This window comes from Pinus tabuliformis, chromosome 6 (assembly GCF_031772625.1).
Source record: "Pinus tabuliformis cultivar Carrire ecotype Pingquan chromosome 6, CPIR1, whole genome shotgun sequence".
NCBI lineage: Eukaryota > Viridiplantae > Streptophyta > Pinopsida > Pinales > Pinaceae > Pinus > Pinus tabuliformis.
Genome location: NC_142292.1, coordinates 1,850,264,156 through 1,850,272,433, shown reverse-complemented (window position 1 = coordinate 1,850,272,433; position 8,278 = coordinate 1,850,264,156). Strand labels below are relative to the sequence as shown.

At 36.5% G+C, this 8,278-nt stretch overlaps 1 non-coding gene across 1 annotated transcript; it reads left to right on the top strand.

The window, feature by feature from the left end:
* Positions 1-5,700: 5,700 nt before the first annotated feature.
* LOC149266409 (small nucleolar RNA SNORD24) lies at positions 5,701-5,781 on the top strand. Its single transcript, XR_016261316.1, has one exon. It is a non-coding gene; the product is annotated as a small nucleolar RNA SNORD24 (small nucleolar RNA).
* Positions 5,782-8,278: the final 2,497 nt, after the last annotated feature.

The window sequence follows — 8,278 nt, the reverse complement described above, 5'->3', positions numbered from 1 at the left end:
ATTCTATCTCTGAATGGATCCCTATTCGAAGTCCCTCCTCTTTTCTTTGTCATATTTAAAATTGTGTTGAAGTCCCCTCCCATTATACTGTTAATGTGGTAGTTCCTCTCGTTTAGAGCTTCTAATGAATCCCATAATTCAACCTTTTCGCTGTATAGAATTGGACCATAAATATTTATGAAGGGAATTATTTCCCCTGAATCTCTTTCCTCTAGGAGAGCCATAACCCAGGACTTCGTCTTTATTTATTCAACCAAGGTGAAGTTCTTGTTTGACCAAAATATGTCGAGCCCTCCTGAGGCTCCCCTTGAAGACTGAACTGACCCAGAGCTATCTCTCCAGAAATTTCCAGCTGCTCTTAGAACCTCCACTTCTTCTAGCTTTGTTTCTTGAAGAAACACCACCAATGGAGATTCTTGTTTGATTATGTCTCTTACTGCTAGGATTTTAGCAAGGTTTTCTAACCCCCTTATGTTCCAGGATATTACTTTTATTACTTATGAATGGAGGGGGAGACCACCATCCTTTCCTTCTTTGTCTATCTATTTCCCTTTAAGAGTTTATGAGATTATTGTTTGGTTCCCAAGCTTTTTGTTAGTTTTTCTTCTCTTTCTCTTTGTTCCCTCTTGTTTGGCCTCCCTTTTTTCTTCGAGGGATCAGTTTCCTGACTACTACATTTGTCAGCCCAGGATAAATTTTGAGACATATTCCGGGTGACAACTCTTTCTGAATCCTTGAGTAGACTGCCAGGAATGGAGCTTGGGATGTCAAGGGTTGAAACTGTTTTCAGAGGGGTGACTTCACCTTGCCTTCCTTCAAATTACTTTCCACTACTATTTCACCTTCTTCAATTACTTGAACCTCCTCCATGATTGTCCTTTTGATTTGGAAGGGGAGTTTCCATTTCCATTTCATCGTCACTTAATACTTTGAAGGGGTTCAAGGAGGAAGGAGCAGTGTTGCTGGCAAGCTTGGGAAGAGAGGCCACCAAATATTGGAAGGTGACATCAAAAAATGAGCTAGGCGAGGATGGAGGGGGGGCCGACCCCTCCTCAGAGGCCATGTGAACAACCGACTGATCACAGTTCAAACCAGGACTCGCACGTCAACTCACTCCCGCCATCTCCCTTCTCTCAGTTTCCCTTGTTCGCTTCACATTATTGCCAACAAACAGTGAATCAAGCTAGTATTGTTTGTTGCAAAGAGGATCACAATCCTATTTGACTCACTGAAGAGGAGAACCCACTTTGGTTGAGATGTTTAGAAGATGACAAAGTTAGCTATCATTTTGGGGAGGAGTTGTTTATGTTGTGTGGTACTTTCAACTTAATTATTTGAAATGGTCTAGATAGATGAAGAAGGCATGGGAACTTCACTTGTAACACATACAATGGCGCAAATGTCGTTGACTATGTGATTTGTTCACAAAGCTTGATAGAAAAGATAAACGAAGTTAAAATTGGAGAGCATATTTGGGACTTAAAATCAAACCATAACTCAATTTATATAAAATTATCATGGTTAGAAGAAACACAAAATAAGAGGAAAACCCAAGGTTCTCGACAATCACTGTCGAGGGGAAAAGTCTTCTAACAAAAGAAAATTGTACTATCTTCAAGACAATGATATAAAGATTAATTCAGAATGAGAAAATTGGTTTCCAAAGCTTCAATAATCATTAGTTAACAAATATAATTCAAAGTGCACTTGAGAAGTGCAAAAAAGCAAAAAATAGGGAATCACAATCAAATTGTTTTCTTGTAAATGATTGGTTTGATGAGGAATGAAAAATGGCAAGTAGAACCTTGAAAAAGGTAAGCAAGGAGAAGATGAATGTAAAGTTATATAATAATGTCTTAAAAAGGAAAAAAGATGAGTTCATGCAAACAAGGTGAGAAGGGTTAATATATTTACGCAAGAATAACCCAAAGCTTTTCTAGCAGGAAGTTCAACCAAGGAAGAAGCAAACCGAAAATAATATTACAACGAATCAATATTTTGACTATGCAAGACAACTATATGATAAATAATTAGAGGTTGAGCGTCCCCCATGATCAACACAACTACAAAGATTTTCACATTACAGGAAGTGGAGATTGGAATTAAGAAGTTGAAAACAGGAAAGGCAAAGGACTTGGTTGAGCTTCAAGCAGAGTATCTAAAATGGGGAATGAACACTCTTGCACCGCACATCATGGAAATATTCAACAACATCATTCAACAAGGGTTCCCAAAAGATTAGACAACTAGCCTAGCAATATCTCTTTTTAAAAGTGGAGACATTAATAATCCTTCTAGCTATAGAACCATTATGATAAATTCTTTGTTTGCAAAGTTGTTCGACAACATGGTAGAAAATAGAATTAGTAAGTGGGTAGCAGTAAAAGAAAAGAGGCAAAAGGACAAGCGAGTTTTAGGCCAAAGCATTCTATTGTCGATCATGGTATCACACTGAGACACATTGTTGAAAAGGTTTGGGGGGACAAAGAAGAAGTATTTTATTGCTTTGTTGACTTCAAAAAGGCATTTGACACAGTCCCTAGAGATAAGTTGTGGCGTAGAATGGAAGAACTTGAAATTCCTTTGCATTATAGAGTCGTTTTCCATAGGTTCTATGAAGAGGTGAAATCAAAATTAGAACTTCAATAGACATTTCAGAAAGCTTTAGAAGTGATATTGCAGTCAAGCAAGGTTGCCCTTTATCCCCTGCACTTTTTGGTTTATATATTGATAAACTGGAAGAGTGACTAAATCAGCAAGGTGGAGATGGTGTTTGGTTGAGGGAGTTTGTGATAAAGCTTATTTTATATGCTTATGACCTTATATTGATTGCTAAATCGGCCCACAGATTGCAGATGCACCTATATGCCCTTGAGCATTTTTTTTGAACAATGGGGATGCAAGTTAATACTAACAAGAGCAAAATAATGATTTTATCTAATAGAAGGAAGCAGAGCCAACATACATTATTCTTAAAAGAAAACACACTTGAAGAAGTAAATGAGTACAAATACCCCATGACTGATTTCAACAACACGCTTAATTGAGAGGACTGTAGAAATAAGAGAATTCTAGGAGGGTCGAAAGCATTATATGCTCTTCAAAACATATGTAGAGAGGCATAGTTATGGGATCAGAAAATGATTAAAGTGTTTTTTTGGACTCCTAGTTTGCCTAGTGATGCTATATGGGTGTGAATTGTGGGCTAGAAGCACCCTTGTCTGCTATATGGGTGTGAATTGTGGGCTAGCAACACCCTTGTCTCAAAATGGAAGCAAATTGAGAAAATCCAAAAACGCTTGATCATGAGCAAGTCCAAAATAAAAAGTTTGGTTCCTTATGAGATAATGTTGAGTAAAACAAGAGCAACTCCCATTAAAGCAATTGCTATGGTGTGACTCATAAGATATCTAAAAAGAATTGAGAAAATGGGAGTAGGTAGATGGCCTAATGTTATCTTTAATGAAGGCATGAGTGAAAGAAAGAAAACATGGATGAGACAAAACTACACATGGATCCAAAAATGGAATATCTACCTCAATGTCTATCCCATAAATAGAAAGGAGCTAAAGAATTGTGTTATGGAGAAGTTCCATTAAAGTGTATGAGGAAAATAGTTGGATAGAAAGAAGAAATACTATATTGAGGAATTCAACCCTACGTGTGACCTCTAACAAAAAGAGTACATTAGAGCTAGCATTTCGCAGAGGGTAAAGGTTCTTATTGCTCAATTAAGAGCCAACTCGCGTCAACTTTAGTGTGAAAGAAGATGGTGGAAAAGACCTAAAGAAGCTTGGGCAGAACGAGTGTGTACATTTTGCATGTCTGGGGCAGTTGAACGGAAAACATTTAATTTTGGAATATGATGCGTTCAGAGACATTAGATAAACTTATTAGCATTGGTTCCTTGGAATTGTCTTTTTAGCGATGGGATTAATCGAAGATTGGACCACCTCATCATCAATTTGAATAAGAAAATGATTGAATTGCAAAAGGCGAAAAGTAGGGAATTGGTGGTCCCATAGACTATTTTTAGTCTGGTGGATGTTAAAATATCATTTCATTTCATTTCCTACCAAATGTCTCTGGGTCTTGGGCCATTAATTAGTTTTCTTACGTCTGAGGAAGAAGAGCTCCTAGCCAAGCAAAAATAGTTTTAGGGCATTATATAATAATAATAACTTAATTAATTTATATGTTTTTTTATTAATTTTGATAATACAATTTTATCATAAAATATTGTTTTGATGCTTATTATGGATTAACGCTATCCTAGTGTGGTATCTAATTACCAACTAGCCTAGATCCACCTTAACTCTGAATTCAGAGGGATCAAATCTCTTGAGGTGAAAACCTTTTTTATAGTGAAAAAATTTGATCCCTCTCAGAGCTTGGTAGATGTGAAGTTGAGATAAATCTAGGCAGGCTTAATTATTAACCTAGACTACATTAGAGAAGAATACCATGGGAAAATCCATGGGTTAATAATACCACGAGGAAAATAGGCAACATTCGAGAAGAATGCCGTGGGTTAAAAATACTAAGGGAAAACCATTTTATTTTATTTTATTTTGTTTTATTTTGACTTAGTCAAAATGTTAAACATTACAACATCTCTACCATAGTGGGCTCGAGATCTTGACACAATCACTGACCAACCTATATCCATCTTAACTCCTAATCTACCAAGCGTGGAGAGAGAGATTTGATCCCTCTTAGGGGTTGGTAGATCGAGAGTTAAGATTGATCTAGGCTGGTTTAATTTCTCCCTTTAAATAGGCTACGTTCCACATGAATACCATGAACCAATTTTATTTTTATAAGTTATTTTTATTTTATTGCTAAAGACTTCTTATTTCAACTTAAAGTAGATAAAAACTTATTAAATTTTTTAAAAATAAAAATAAAATAAAATAAAAAACTAATAATTATAATTATCAATAAAATATCTTAACTTTATCACATTATATTAAAATAAAAAATAAAACAAAAAATTAATAGTTATAATTTATAATTAAAATATAATTATTAATTAAACCTACTTAAATAAAATCTAAATTATAAAGTTAAAAGAACAACACAATGACCGTAATGTTGGGTGGTTACCCAATACTATGCAAACTCTGTACACCATCAAAACTACCCATACCACAATTAACATAATCATTTTTGTTAAAATTTTTTCATGGGGTTTGAAAGTGCTTCTTGCATTACAATCTGCTCCTAGCTGAAAACCCTACTTGGACCACAAACCCTAATAGAATCCACAAACCCTAATTTTTTTGTTAAAACTTTTTCATGGGGGTTGAAAGTGCTTCTTGCGTTACAATCTGCTCCTAGCTGAAAACACTACATGGACCACAAACCCTAATTTTTTTTGTTAAAACTTTTTCATCGTGTTTGGAAGTGCTTTTTGCGTTACAATCTGCTCCTAGCTTAAAACCCTACTTGGACCACAAACCCTAATTTTTTTCGTTAAAGGCGCTCAGACTCTTCAAACATAGAGGCGAGGGGTTTGTCTTTACAAGTTCGAAGGGCCGAGGTTCGAAGCTTGTGAGAAAGCCGCATCCATCGATGCCTCTCTGCAACAAGTCAATGGTGATATGACTCCAGTTTGTTTGATTACTATTACAGAGATGTTTTGCACTGTTAGCCGTGAGGGAAAAACAGCTTGTTTGTGTGTATGCACAGAGAGGAGAGGGCCAATGATGTCAATAAATATTTGCTACTCTTGATGGCTTTGCCACCTGACGACACTCATCCACCAAGATCTCTGAGGCCTTCTCCTCTCATGCGTGGAAACCCTGTAAAGCCGTGCCTCATTAACTGCATTACAGCCTAGATTAAGGTTCTGTATTGAATTTTAGGTAAGTGTCTCTTGCAAATGCCTTCTAAATTCTCAGGCTTTGTGTGGTGCAGAGATATGCGGCAAATTCATTTTCCCCTTTTTTCTTTTGTGTGTTTTTGATATGGTTATGGATGTGAGCTCTATCATGTTTTGAAAAGCTCTGATGTTTCCTCAGCAGATGATGACTTTAACTCTCTTCTGTATATCAATCTGATGATTCCGATCAACAAATTTTCACTTGCGCTCTGATGCTGAGAAATGTATTTATTTGTTTATATATTAAGTTTTTTTCTATTATTAAATGCGCTTAACTGGTCATTGCCTTGCCGGTGAAAGCGGGATGCTGTATCATTTACGGTCTCTCTGGTAACATGTTTCTCCCTTGTGCTTTCACGGGTGCCAAGTGTAAAACCCATGTGATTTTGATTTTAAATGGCTCGTTTAATTGGGCGTTGTCTTGTCCGTGGAAGCGGAGTGCTGTAACATTTATGGTCTCTCTGGTAACATGTTTACCCCTTGTGCTTTCGCGCGTGTCAAGTGTAAACTACCTAGAGTAAGCCCCATGTGCTTTGATTTAGATAGATTACTCCACTCATTGCCAAATAACCAAATGTTTCTCTCAGATCTAGGAAGGGTAAACTTCTCTATCAGGGCTAAATCGAGCAGGTCAAGAAAATGGTTTGCTATGCATATTTGCATTCAGTTTGCATTGCCATTCAATATATCAATGCAGGGGTCGGTCTGATCCATGTCAGACAGCCTTGATAATGATGTTTGCTTAATCTGTTATTGCCTTTCTTCATGCAGGTTTCTTCAGGTAAGTTCAGTAGTTGGTCAAGCAGCTATGTAGACTAATTTAATAACTTACATGAATGTCATCTGTAAATTTCTATTGGACATCTGAAAAGTTATGTTTTTTTTTGGTTTTTTGTTTTTTTTTTTTATTATAATTTATTCAATTATTTTATCATGCAGTTAATTTGATTTATTTTCGGGCTTCGAATGCCTGCCTTTATTTTGATTTTGCCAGAGTTATTTACAAAAGCAAGCTTCAGTTGTTTTGATTTCTCTCGACGTACTGTATTTTTGATTTTTTTTTGGAAACTTTTATTGATGCCAAGACTTGAGATGTTTCATTTGTTTGTGTTGAGTCGGTCCATGGATCTTTCATTTTCTGGAAGTTCCCAAGAATGAAGTAAATGGCATTCATCGATTATTAACATTAGAAATTGTGTCAGATATGCCACAATCTTAGTCAATTTTCTTACTTCCACTAATGGCTTGTTCATTGTTCACTGTTAAAATGCCACGCTGTCCAGATGATCTGTAGACGGTAGGCCAATGACATCCCCATTTCACCAAACAGGGATCTTTGGGAAAAATGAGTTTTCTTTCTATGATTACAAATTATAAAACCTCTGTGCATGTCTGAAATCAGATTTCTTGTTCGAGATACATCAACACGAATGAATAGGCTTGCTAAGCTAAGGCTTGTTTGTTCATTTTATGATGCCCAGAACTTTAAATAAACACGCAACTCTGTAAGCCCAAGTTGCTGCGGCACTCAAAAGTCTGTTTGCTTTAGGCAGAACATTACCCCACGGCATCACTGAATTTGGCCAGCTATATACATCTGCATGATGCTTTGTGAATCATGGCTGCTGTAGGAACCGCCAATCACTGTGAGACCAAAAAGGATAAAAGCTTCATTGAGAATGTAAATTGCTGTAGGTGTTTACGAGGGTTGGAAGAATATAGCTGTGAGTGTATTATCCAACGTTTAATAGAGCTAAGAGAACACGGTAGAAGAGTTGCTGTAGTGCGTGGTTTGAACAACTGAATTCACACCATTCCAGGAAGCAGTCAAGACTTCTAGTAAGCAAACAAATGACAGGGGAATTTATAACAGTTTAATAACAGTTTCAAACAAGCTATGGAGTGTAAATGACCAAGTATGATTAGGTAAATCTATTCCCTCTAATGTCTAATGATTTGCTACCATTTTGAATTCTGATAAGCAATGCCATCGGGCTGTCTTTTGATCGATTTTATAAAGAGCGCAACCCAAGCTGTTGTCCCAAATCGAGCCCTTCCTCTGCTTTCATCCTGAGATGTGAAGAGAGCCCTTCCTCTGCTGTCACATCCTGGGATGTGAAGATATCCCGATCACATAATTCATGAATCAATTAGACCAGTGATAACATAATAGATAGTTTGGGTCGTAGCTTTAATTAAAGATCCCAGCAAACAAGCAATTATGGGATTGGCTGTAGTTTGTGGTGAAACAATGAATTAATGATACACAGCTGATTCGATCGAATCAATGTTAAATTGGTAAAAATCATATTGCAACTGATCACTTTGACCACATTGTGTACGGTAGCATTTATTGTATTTTTGATTTTTGAAACAGCATTTGATGGAGATTTT